Source organism: Equus asinus, chromosome 1, assembly GCF_041296235.1.
Source record: "Equus asinus isolate D_3611 breed Donkey chromosome 1, EquAss-T2T_v2, whole genome shotgun sequence".
Taxonomy (NCBI): domain Eukaryota; kingdom Metazoa; phylum Chordata; class Mammalia; order Perissodactyla; family Equidae; genus Equus; species Equus asinus.
Window position 1 is genome coordinate 126,894,247 of NC_091790.1, and position 12,801 is coordinate 126,907,047.

The window sequence follows — 12,801 nt, forward strand, 5'->3', positions numbered from 1 at the left end:
GTCTTTTGTAAACAGCATAGGCTTTTTTGATGTTTTAAACATCCAGTCTAACAATCTTAGTTAATTGGAGTGTTTAGCCTATTTACATTTACTGTAATTACCACTACGTTTGAGTTCAAATCTACCACATTACTCTCTGCCTTCTATTTGTCTATCTCTTTTGTGCATATTTTTCTCATTTCCTACCTTCTTTTATTTTCTTATTACTTATGTTGTCTGCTTTGTTATACTGATGATTACATATTCTTTTATTATTCTTTTAGTGGTTACTCTAGTGATTACATTACTGACTTATTAAAGTTCAATATAAACTAATACTCTTAGCGTTTCCTAGACAATGCAAAGATATTGGAACATATTAACTGGATTTATGCTATTCTCACATTATGTGTTATTATTAACAAGTATTTAAAACTCCATAAGATATTGTTTTTATTGTTTTATAAAGCCAATGTTTATTCAGATTTACCTTTATTATTTAGGCTTCTCATTATTCTTCATTCCTCTTTTTCTCCACACTGTCTAATTGGATCATTTTCCTCTGAGCAGATCCTTAAAGTTTACCTTTGAAATATTTGCTGAATCAAGATGACGTGTAAGGAAATGAATGTGAGATATAGCAGGGATACAGAAATCAAGTGAGTTGGGAAGTGTTAAGTTTGAAGAACTGGTAGGAGAGTCATACAGGGGTCTATTTGTGAGAGGGCTTCTGATTCTCTGAGGCTATCCACTGGCTTGCAAGTTTAAGACATTTAAATCAACCAAGAATAAGCATCAACTTTAAAACTTTTAGATTAAGCCCTAAATTGGGAAAAATTTGGCTTTGAACTGTGAGAGAACTTGGTCCAAGGACAATGTTTTGGATTGGCTTGTTTTGAGTACAATAATTCCATGCAGATTGCCCTTTACCCTCTAGAATTTATATGTAAGCCCAAAAAATGAAAAGGTTATAAGAAAAAAAAAAGGAAGAGGAGGTAGTATATTTCTTTTAGATTCATTTAGAACATGGATTCTGAGACAGACAGCCTTGAAGTTTGAATCTCAGCTTTTATACTTCCTAGGTATTTTATCTTAAAAAATTCTCTCTCTTTTTGATGTTTTCATTTCCTCAGCTAGGTAATGATGTAATAAGATTGATTACTTTATTAGATTGTTGTGAGGAATAAGTGAGATTATCCATGTAAAGTGATAAAAAGTGCTGTGTACTTATAACAGCTTATTAAATGTTATCCTACCATAGTCTTTGTGGGAGACAGATAACACAGGACAGCACTTCATGGTGGCAATTATTTGAATACAATTAGTTGGCTTATAAAATGTAACAACAGAGAGAGAAATATAGACCCAGTTTGGTATACTGACTATTGGGAGAAACATATAAATATAACTATAACCACACAAAGATCAGAAAGCAGGATTAGAAAAGGTTGGAGACAGGCTACCTGTACAAAGACAGAAATAATACAGAGAGAAATGGCACGCACTTTAAAGTAGAAAAAAAGAAGTTATGGAAGTACACATGAGATACCCTAGAACCAGGAGGGAGGGGGTGGGAGTTACAGATATTCTCCTAATGGGGTTGTAGGGAGGAAGACTTTTCCTCTATCCAATGTGGGTTCATCTGGCTGGAGAACGAGTTAAATTCACATGAGACAGAATAGCAAGAGACAATTAAAGCTTTATGAGGACCATGGCCTGGGAACTTTCTTCCCGAAGGAAGACAGGGCACTGAAGAAGTGGGGTGCAAGGAGTGGTTATATACCCCCAAACAGGGTGTTTCACATATGATTGAAATGTCCCTCCCACAATAGTCACAAGATTGCCCTGTTGGCACAGCGTTTGATGGACACGGCAGGAGGCAAGTCTATTGTCTTGAGCTGGGTGGTCACAGGCGAACGCAGCAATCAGTTCCTAGCCTAAGGAAAGATGCTTAATCCTTAAAGAAATGCCAACGTTGGGAGGGGGAGGGAAGTCAGTTACAGGAGGTTACCAGACAAGCACAATAAACAAATTCAGATTTAAGTCCTTGCCTTCCCCATTGATTAAGAGTTTCTAGAGATATCTTTACAGATGGAGAGTTCCTTTACAATGTAAATGTCTCTTACAAAGGGTAAGTAAATTTTACTTTTCAGTGGCTTTCCTGTCTGCAAAGGAACCAGCCTCAAATAATCATCATGCCAAAGAGACGTGTCTTGGGGTGGCCAATTCCAGTCCCCACAGGGCTTATCAAGGGAGTTATTTTTCTGTTATTGCCATTGCTTCTTTTTTATCGCCCTCAGATTAGTGGAACCAGAAAGAAAGAACATATATATCTTTATTTCTAACCTGAATACAGCAGCAGAAGACTTTTTCTTCTTTAGCTTCATAGGCAGTCTGGAGGAGTAGAGGGCAATATGAGTGGGAAGACCCTAATGCACAGAAAAGAACTCAAATATGTAGTGGATGGTATTGGTACCCTTCTCAGAGCCCCTTTTGTGGCCAGTGCGCCTTTCTACCAGCCGCTGTTTGTGTTAGCTGATGTCAACTCACAGCTGCCCTCTTCTCCTAAGAATTACTGCAGTGTAGATATCTCACCTGGAAGGCTATCCCTCACCCAGACCTGGATTTGATGGCATGGGAGCATACAATGGCTGCTCCTGTTGTTCCATATGGAAATAACTTGTTAATCCAATTTTTGCTCAGAGCCTTCCAGGAGTCTCAGAATGAAACTAGCTTATAACTGAGACCACATTCTTGCCCTATCCTGCTCCCATCACTTCCCTTTTCCTAAGAAATCACTTGAACAAGAATCCTAATCTCAGGATCAAATGCCAAGGAACCCAGCCTAAGACAAAAGAAAACACAAAACCAATCCAAGTAGCCTTGAAGACAAATGAACATCATTAGAGAATTTTTTTTAGACTCCAGATTGTGCTCTATATTATCCACCACATAGAAGCATCCTAAGAAATATTTAATGATCATTATTTCCACTCTTCAACTATTCACAGTTGCAAAGTACTAAAAATATCTTTTGCTTTTACTTATTGATAGAGATCTATCATCAATATTCTACTCTACACTTTAATTCACCCCAAGGTCATGTTGCCCACTCTCCTAGCAACAGCCTTGATGTCTCTACAGTTTTGTCTAATAATGATAGTAATAACAAGAAATGCTGATATTTCTTGAGTACGTCTATATCCCAACAGCTGTTAGAAGTCCTTACACGGATTAACTCATTTAATCCTCTTAACTTCCCCTTGAGATAAGGACCATTATTATCCCTGTTTTAGAGAAGGGGAAACTGAATCATTAAAGGAAACTTCTCAAGGTCACACAGGGTTCAGGATTCAAACACAGGTTTTCTGAATCTAGAGCTCAAGTTTTTAACCATTGCTCTCCTGCAACTGATATGCTCTGAAACAGCTGGGTGATACAATGGCTCCTCTAGAAGCTGGAAAAGTCAAAGAAACGGTTCTCCTGAGAGTCTGTACAAAGGAACCCAGCCCTGCCCACCTCTTGATTTTAGCCAATGATATCCCTTAGACTTCTAACCTACAGAACTGTAGATAACACATTTGTGGCAATTTGTTACAACAGTAATAGAAAGCTCATACAGGGATTGTGAGGTGACATGTGTAAGGCACTGATCATGGTGCATATGAGGGAGCACAGACCTGTTCTCCAATTATTAGATACTATTATTGTTGTTATTATTTTTCATTAATCGTATCATTCTGAATGTCTTAGAAAGCTTCAAAGAGCAGTTGTAGCCTGAACTAGTCTTGAAATATTAATAAACTGTAAACAACAGGAAGTGCCAAGTAGAAGGAAAAACTTTGGCAAAAGCATGGTGATAGAATAACACAAGATTTACTGAGTACTAGGTTTTGGAGGCCCTTCAACAACAAACTTTATTCTGCTGAAAGCTTTTACACTTGGTGATATGTTGGAAAATTTGTTTTCAAGGGTTTACTTGGTTACATAATTAATTGACACCAGAAGAATTTCAAGAAAAGGATAATGACTCTAGTATTGATGTAATGAACTAAGGAGCGCAGTAGAAGGAGAAAGAAGGGGATCATAGAATATGAGGTCCCTGCGGGCTGGCATTGTGTCTTACTTTTGGGCACATCTAAGAGATGTGATCACTGAATGTATACTAGTATAATAAGGAAAGAAACCGTTTTATTTTCTTTTTTAAATTAAGTTAATGATAGGTTACAATCTTGTGAAATTTCAGTTGTACATTAATGTTTGTCATTCGTGTTGTAGGTGCACAACTTCACCCTTTGTGCCCACCTCCCACCCCACCTTTCCCCTGGTAGCCACTAATCTGTTCTCTTTGTCCACATTTTTACATTCCTCATATGAGTGGACTCATACACAGATTATCCTTCTCTAGCTGGCTTATTTCACTTAACATAATTCCCTCAAGGTCCATCCATGTTATTGCAAGTGGAATGATTTTGTTCTGCTTTGCAGCTGAGTAGTATTCCATTGTATATATGTACCACATCTTCTTTTATCCATTCTTCTGTTGATGGGCACTTAGGTTGCTTCCATGTCTTGGCTATTGTAAATAATGCTGCAGTGAACATTGGGGTACATAGGACTTTTGGGATTGCTGACTTCAGGTTTCTTTGGATAAATACCCAGTAGTGGGATGGCTGGATCACATGGTAGCTCTATTTTTAATATTTTGAGGAATCTCCATACTGTTTTCCATAGTGGCTGCACCAGTTTGCATTCCCACCAGCAGTGTGTGAGGGTTCCTTTTTCTCCACAACCTCTCCAACATTTGTTACTATTAGTTTTAGATATTTTTGTCATTCTAATGGGTGTAAGGTGATATCCTAGTGTAGTTTTGATTTGCATTTCCCTGATGATCAGTGATGATGAGCATCTTTTCATGTGCCTATTGGCCATCCATATATCTTCTTTGTAGAAATGTCTGTTCATGTCTCCAGCCCATTTTTTGATTGGGTTGTTTGATTTTTTCTTATTGAGTTGTGAGAGTTCTTTATATATTATGAATATTAAGCCTTTGTCAGATATATGACTTGCAAATATTTTTTTCCCAGTTAGCGGGTTGTTTTTTTGTTTCAATCCTGTTTTCATTTGCCTTGAAGAAGCTCTTTAGTCTGATGAAGTCCCATTTGTTTATTCTTTCTATTCTTTCCCTTCTCCGAGAAGACATGGTGTCCAAAAATATCCTTTTAATACTGATGTCAAAGAGTGTACTGCCTATGTTTTCTTCTAGAAGCCTTATGGTTTCAGATCTCACCCTTAGGTCTTTAATCCATTTTGAGTTTATTTTGGTGAATGGTGAAAAAGAATGGTCAATTTTCATTCTTTTACATGTGGCTTTCCAGTTTTCCCGGCACCATTTGTTGAAAAGACTTTCTTTTCTCCATTGTATGCCCTCAGCTCCTTTGTCGAAGATAAGCTGTCCATAGATGTGTGGTTTTATTTCTGGGCTTTCAATTCTGTTCCATTGGTCTGTGCACCTGTTTTTGTACCAGTACCACGCTGTTTTGATTACTGTAGCTTTGTAGTAAGTTTTGAAGTCAGGGATTGTGATGCCTCTAGCTTTGCTCTTTTTTCTCAGGATTGCTTTAGAAATTCGGGGTCTTTTGTTGCCTCATATGAATTTTAGGATTCTTTGTTCTAATTCTGTAAAGAATGTCATTGGGATTCTGATTGGGATGGCGTTGAATCTGTAGATTGCTTTAGGTAGAACGGACATTTTAACTATGTTTATTCTTCCAATCCATGTACATGGAATGTCTGTCCATCTCCTTATGTCGTCATCCAATTCTCTCAGAAAGGCCGTGTAATTTTCATTGTATAGGTGTTTCCCTTTCTTAGTTAAATTTACCCTGAGGTATTTTATTCTTTTTGTTGCGATTGTGAATGGTAATGTGTTCTTGAGTTCTTTTTCTGTTGGTTCATTACTGGAGTATAGAAATGTTACTGATTTATGCAAATTGATTTTATACCCTGCAACTTTGCTGTAGTTGTTGATTACTTCTAACAGTTTTCCAATGGATTCTTTGGGGTTTCCTATATATAAGATCATGTTGTCTGCAAACAGCAAGAGTTTCACTTCTTCCCTCCCTATTTGGATTCCTTTTATTCCTTTTTCTTGCCTGATTGCTCTGGCCAGGACCTCCAGTACTATGTTAAATAAGAGTGGTGATAGAGGGCATCCTTGTTTCGTTCCTGTTTTCAGGTGGATGGCATTCGGTTTTTGCCCATTGAGTATGATGTTGGCTATGGGTTTGTCATATATGGCCTTTATTATGTTGAGGTAGTTTCCTTCTATGCCCATTTTGTTCAGAGTTTTTATCATAAATGGCTGTTGGATCTTGTCAAATGCCTTCTCTTCATCTATTGAGATGATCATGTGGTTTTTATTCCTCAGTTTGTTGATGTGGTGTATCACGTTGATTGATTTGCGGATGTTGAACCATCCCTGTGTTCCTGGTATGAATCCCACCTGATCCTGATGTATGATTCTTTTGATGAATTGCTGAATTCTGGTTGCCAAAATTTTGTTTAGAATTTTTGCATCTATGTTCATCAGTGATATTGGCCTGTAGTTCTCTTTTTTCGTGGTGTCCTTGTCAGGTTTTGGTATCAGCATGATGTTGGCCTTGTAGAATGTGTTAGGAAGTGTTCCATCTTCCCTAATTTTTTGGAAAGCTTGAAAAGGATAGGTATTAAATCCTTTTGGACACATCTAAGTGTCCTTTTGGGCACTTTTGGGCACATCTAAGAGATGTGATCACTGAATATATGCTAGTATAATAAGGAAAGAAACCATTTTTTAAAAAAGGTTTAATATGACATCATGTCTCTAACTTAACTGTAAATCCTCCAAGTTCTGAGTTGACATCTAACATCTTTCTTTCGTTCTCAGTATCCAGGTTAGTGTTTCCACTAGAGCTCAAAAACAGATCCCTTTCTGATGAGTTTTATGATTTTATTTGAGCTCAGTATTGAACTGGAGATCTGTAGAGAAGCTAGAGTGAGAGATATTTGAATCGACAGTAAAGAGGTGACTAACTGAATCCTTAATCCTAATGGTTAACAAAATTGTAGGATATAGTCTATATGTTAAGAAGCCGTGAATGGTTGATCCAGTGATTTCTATGGTTGCCCAGAATCTGAATCTCGATCTTCTCACTTCTTGACCAATGTCTTTATGCTGTGACACTGTCGTCTGATTAGAAATATTAAGCAACTAATAATTATTAGTAATTTTTCAGCAGAAAATATATCTACCTCCAACTTTACTGTGATTATTAATTAGCAAATATTTCTAATAATGTAAATCTTAGGGAGGCAGATGCTGAAGAAGTGACAGTGTTTGGAATAATTTAGAAAAAATTAAGATACTATTTTTGCATTACAAAGATTCATATGCTTTTGTTTGTTTCCAACAAAAGAATCATGATCTTTTCACACTCATTAAGTCATTTTGTTATACACTCAATCTGTTAAGAATTCCCAAATATCATGCAGTTTTAATATGATGTTTGTGTGTAAGTGTGTGTGTATTTTGGGAAAAGTGTGCTTGCTAATAAATTTAAGACAGCATGGCTGCATTTTATATGGCACATAACCTTAGTACTGACAAATATTGTCATGGTTACCTGCAAAGTAGCAGGATGTGGTGGGTGAAAGACAAGGTTCAAACAGTATAAGAATAGGCTCTTTAACAGAAACCAAAGATTATGGACAAAGAGAGGAATTTGGAGGAAAGTAGGAGGAAATGTGAGCAGATCAGTGTTCAGCTGATTTTTAAAAAGGCATTGGCTAAATAATTCTTTTCTGTTTTCATAATCTGATAATTATTAGTTTCAAATGGTTGTATCTCAGAAATTGCTTTCTTTACGGAAGTGGCCCCACAAAGATTTTTGAAGAAAGTGAGAATGAAAAATAAGGTATGAAAGTAAGAGAATTGTTTAAGAAAATGATAAATGTGTTTATTAGGACAAGGTGTGGTCCTCTTACTTTAGCCATTTTGAGGTTATTGAAACACTTAATAAACCAGCTTACAAACATTAATACATTTATATACAATATTTAGCCATTTTTGTGTTTAAAGTGCTTTGCAATGATAATTTGTTGTTTATGAAACTTCTCCTAAAAAGTAAAATTTCTTCTTATAATTATTAAAAGTCTTAGCTATTGCTTGGATTTGTCAAAATCTAGGTTGATTTGATTTATTTGTTACAATTTACTCATTGTTTGATGCTTTTCAGCAGCTTTCAAAGAGCAATATTATCTTATTATTTTTTACAGTCCTCTATGAATTTAGAGAAAAGAGAAAATGACTAAAAAGAACTAGTTTTTTTAAAAAAATCTAGATAACAGTAATAAATTCAACAACTCTATCTAGCCCTTAGCAAGTACCAATCTAAGTAGTGGAACAACAAAACTAATAAAATATGATCCACTGGGACTTTCACAAGAGTGAGAAAAATGCTACATGCACAAAACAGACAAGGAGATCAACGTAATGAGGCTTGTGCTGAGTTGAGGAAGAGAGAGATTTGGAACTAAAGAAGAAAGAACAATTAAAGAGACTAAATTTGTTAAAAAAAACTATTCAAAAAAACTATAACACAAACTTATTCATATAGTGAATGTGAGAATTGATATCTTAATTTTCTAAATATCCTACTTTAGTAATACATAAAAGTAGAAACAATCTGTCACTCAAAGAAAGCAACAATTCTTCATGAAAAGTATAGATTCCTTCAATCCTGTGATTCCAGTTTAACTATCCTAGTTCTGTAAATAATATCAAATTAATATGTTATCACTGGAAATAATTTTATTTATCTTCCCATAGCCTTAAAATCGCTTTTGAAATATACATAATATAAACATAGGTTAAATTATTCAATAAAATGAAAACGAGTTTGTCCAAAAATACACAACTTAATCTCACAGGATCAGATTTATGAAGATATTATTTTATGAGGTTTAGTTAACTTTTTTCCCTAATTGATATTTTAGTACCACCATCTCTGCAGTTTAAATTGATGCTAAAGGTGTATAGGAATGAAACTGGCAAGAAAGGAGCCATGGTTTTCTTATTCCCAGGAGAAAAACCTCAAGCTGTAGGAGAGTTTTCCTCTAGGGTCCAATTATAACAGAGCCAATTATGTTTTCTGATGTAGTCATGCTTCCTTACAATTCTCCTATATGCCCATGGAATAAAACTTCTCACTTATATGTGCTGGAATTTACTAACGTGTATTCTAGACACCGCTTCATCCATTCACAGCACTTTATCTCCAAAGGGGAAATGGGAACTAATATGTGCTTCATTAGTTTTTCAAGTAATGTCAAATTTACAGACATGTTAAAGAGCAGGCTGCTAACTCAGATTAAGCCAGGGTCCTCAAAGTAAAAACCAATGAAGATAATCAGTTTCAACTGATGTTTCAATTTTCAGTTTCAATTTGTTCTTAAAAAATACTACAACTGACTTTCTGTGTCCCTCTATCTCCCTAGCACCAAAAAGAACCCAAAATCTTTTAAGAATAAGAATCTGAGATTTCATTTGTAGCCTATTGACCCAAAATCCATGACATTGTTATGAACATGCTGTGATCAAAAGCAAACATATCACTGAACACGAGACGCTCTCTGGTTCTCATAATTGGAAAAAGATTCAGAGAGCAATATAAACATTCGCAAAGGAGAGAATCTTTTCTTATGAGCTTTTGGCATGACTTCTCCTTAAAATGAATTGAGCTGTCATTCTTTTTGCCTATAAATAAAACTTTAACTGTTTTAATACCAGCTGGTTTCCTTCCTCAGAATGCAATTTGTAATGGAAAGAGGATTCTTTTTTTGAAGAAGGAGATTCTTCTTTTCTTGTTTAATAAAACAAAGTCTTCTAATTCTTGCTTTGTCTTTCTAGAATATACAGTCAGAAAGCAATCTATGATAACCAGAAGAATATTTTTAAACTTATTAATAAAAATTTTATAGTAGAATCATAATTTTAGAGGTAAAAATTTAGAACTCCCTCTATATGAGCTGCTCGACTTTACAGGTATTGGGTTTGAGGTCCACAGAAGTGCACTGGCCAAGACCTCCTGTGAGGGTCAGAAATGACTCTAGGACTAAAATCTGATCGACTTTTTATTTCTTATTAGAGGGAGATAATAACACTTGGATCAAATATTTGGTTACATCAAAAAAAAAAAAAAAGCAGCAACAATAATGATTCTGGGTCAACAAGCGTAGACTGAAACCAAGCTTATCTCCTCTCTCCCCCAAATTGGATTACAATGATAATGATAGAATTCTTAAAATTGTACATTACTACACCAACAAAGGGAACAGGAAGCCAGGGTATCAGCAGACAAGGTTTTCATCAAATATCTGGAAGAAAGTAAGAGAACTGAAGAATTCTAACAGATAGAGCCAGCTGTGGGAATCCATCGTACAATCCTAATAGAGGAAATAAAGAGGAGGGAGTCCAGATTTGAACATGGAAGTGTCATGTATGACTGAGCCCTAGGCATTTGACACCCTCTCCCCAAACTTCCACATGCAGAACAGCCTGCTGCTGTTTGTACCCAATAAAACTTCCACAGAGTACAGGGCTCTAAAGAACTCAATAGAATTCTGGTGAGAAGTAAAAGAGCAAGTATGGATGTTGGTATCCCAGCACAAATCTCTTCTAATTCTGGAATTTAAGGCATACTCAGCATAAAAGCCAGGTCCCTGACTCTACCCTTAAAAGAGTCGGTCAACATATTCTATGCATATATAGAGTATATTCTTTCCTCTTTCCTATTATTTATGAATCAATAACCAAGACCTTATTCATATTATCATCATGAGCTAATAATCAAGATATTTGAAAGTAAAAGATCAAAATAAAAAGTAAAGACTGCCCTAGGAGGAAACTAAGGTAATTTGCAGAAGATATGAAAAAAATTGTCTACCGTCTTTAAAGACATTCACTAAGATATCACATCCATGAAAACATAATTGTATGTTACACAAAAGTAGCAATTAAAAAAATTTAAAAACTACTGGAAATAAAATATGCAATTGGGAGCTGGCCCAATGGCTTAGTGGTTAAATTCACATGCTCCACTTTAGCAGCCTGGGGTTCATGGGTTCAGATCCCAGGTGCAGACGTACACACTGCTGGTCAAGCCATGCTGTAGTGGCATCCCACATACAAAAAAAAAAAAAAAATCTAAGAGATAAATGATTAATCTAAATGTCCCAATATCTGACTAAATGTAGCTCACATAGAGACTAAATTAGAGAAAACAGAAATTTTGGGATAGGAGGAATTATGAAAGAAAAAACATACACGAGGGACAAACAAATGTTAACATTGAATACTCCCATAGAGAGCTGATGCAGACGAATCAAAAAAGATCTAAGGAGAAAGGTAAGATATTAGAAGTGGAGGGGGAGGGGCTGTGCATGAGAGAGTGAGGGGGAAAGAGATTGAGTTGAGGACACACTTTGGAAAAACAATGGATTAACTAAGAGTCATTAAGAAACTGTTTCCAGAAAAGGTGAATGGAAATCAAGGCAAGAACTGAGGAGACCACTATCCAGCAGGCCTAAAGAGCAATCTGTCCAAATTGGAGAAGGATGGAAGGTTCCTGGAAGGTATCCCTGGAAAAAAAATTTCAAAACAAAGACAATGTGACTGCAAATTTATACTAAATTGAGGACATAGAAAGGTAATGGCAGTAATTCAGATAGAAGATAAGTCTGGTAGTGGATGAATTGAGAAAATATTGCAGTTTGGTTATATTTTGAAGGTGAAGCTGAAAGGATTTGATACAATATTGGATGTGCAATGTGAAAGAAAGAGCAGGGTCAAGTACAAGTCCAAAATTTTCACTTTAACAGCCCAAGGGAATAAAAATGGGCCTTCAAAACTTAAGGATCAATTAAATATCTGTATAAGAATGTATGGTCTAAATATGCAGACAAAAGTCTAAATTAGAGCCAAAAGTCTGTGGAGTTCAAGAAGAATAAAATTAAAGAATAAATGAAATGGTTAAAATTAAACATACTGGGGATAATGTGAGATAAGCAAATGCTACTTATCAAAAAGAAAGAAAGAAAGAAAGAAAGAAAGAAAGAAAGAAAGAAAGAAAGAAAGAAAGAAAGAAAGAAAACAATGTCAGAAACTTCAAGAAAAAACAAACTAACAAAACATTCACGATCCAATTTAGAACTAAACAAAATGTGGTGTTGGTTTGAGTCATTCATTCATTTATCCTTCATTTGTAGAATGAGTTGTTATGTGTTAGGCACTGTTAGATATGAGAAAGAAACAACAGTAAAAAAAAACAGTTACGTCTTTTCTAAGCCTTCATTAAGTGGAGGAGGTGGACAACAAACATGAGAGCTCCATAATATAAGGTAGTAGTTTAAAGGTGCACTGCAGAAAACTAAAGTACAGTTGGAAAACAGATAGGGATGAAGTATACACTTAAGAATGGTGATCAAGAAAGCCTTCCTGGAGGAAGTGACGCTTAAGCAGAGACATAAGTTAAATAGGGAGAGTCACTTAGATGTACAGGGAAAAAGTTGTTCCGGAAAGTGCAAAGGTTCTCATGCAGGACGATGCATTAGGATCGAGGAAACAAGTGTGGCTGGAGTTAAGTGAGTGGAAATGCAAAAAGACAAAAGATTGGAGGAAAAATTTGGTACCAGAGCATATAAAGATTTTGTATTTTCTTCCAAGTGGGATCAGAAGTTTATGAAGAGTTCCAGACAGAGGAGTGATATGATCTCATTTACATT